Below are 1,089 nucleotides of genomic sequence, written 5' to 3' on the forward strand. Positions count from 1 at the left end.
CTGCATGATGGAGCAAAATAAATGTTTAAATAATCAGTTTAGAAAACAGTTAATTAGCACCTGAAAAACAAAAAATAAAAATATCTAAAAGACCAAATGTGATTAAAAGTGTTCTTCAGACAATCAGCTGTTTGTCTTTAAACAAACCTTAAATTATTTACTTCWGGTTCAGGCTTATTAAATCCTGACAGATTTAATAATTCAGTTTAAATAAAGAAAGGAACATTTCCGGTGTTAATAAATATTAACACTCAGACAAAAACTAACTTTACTTTAAATAATAAASTTTGTTTATAAAACAGCTGAACCACTAAACTAAGTTAAACTCATTAACATCCTGAGTTTATTTTAATTAATGATCAACCAATCATGAGTTAATTAAACCCGAGTTAAACTCATTAACTCTATAATCTGTCTCATTAACCCGCCTCCAGGTGGTAAAAACCCGCGAACTTACCGGAACTGTTGATCCGAGCTGATGAACAGCCTGCAGCTCACCGGTCCGCTCCGTCAGACTGACACCCGACTTCCGCTGGACCCTTCAGAATAAAAGCTGAAAATACCTGTCAGAATGAAAACTGAAACTGTCAACACAACTTCCGCTAGATCCTTCAAAATAAAAGCTGAAAATCCACACAGTTTCAGTTGAACTTGTCAGAATAAAAGTAGCCTCTAGTTGTTCTGGTAACACAATCAAGTGACTTCATTTATAAATTATAAAGAACATTTAAAACAATCAGAGTTGACTGAAATATTGTTCAGTTAATCCTAAAACCACAGCAACAAATTGTCAAATGATTCAGTAAATATTTCTTTTTTTTTTCTTTTTGGAAACAGGATATAATATAATTTCTTAGTGTTAAATTGAACTTTAAAAATAACAGTACAAAAGTACAATTAGTGATTAAAGAAAAATGACTCAGCTGCTTCAGGAGGTTCAGTTTCCACTGATCCAATCATCTTCATTGTTTTCACCTCTGGATCTACAGGTGTTCATTAACAAAACACCAGGGTGGAAAATCATCAGCAACCACCTCAGGTCCAGTTCACGTGTCTCAGATACAGGTTGATACACACTGGGATCATTGT

The sequence above is a fragment of the Austrofundulus limnaeus genome, unplaced genomic scaffold (assembly GCF_001266775.1).
Source record: "Austrofundulus limnaeus strain Quisiro unplaced genomic scaffold, Austrofundulus_limnaeus-1.0 Scaffold713, whole genome shotgun sequence".
NCBI classification, from domain to species: Eukaryota; Metazoa; Chordata; class Actinopteri; order Cyprinodontiformes; family Rivulidae; genus Austrofundulus; species Austrofundulus limnaeus.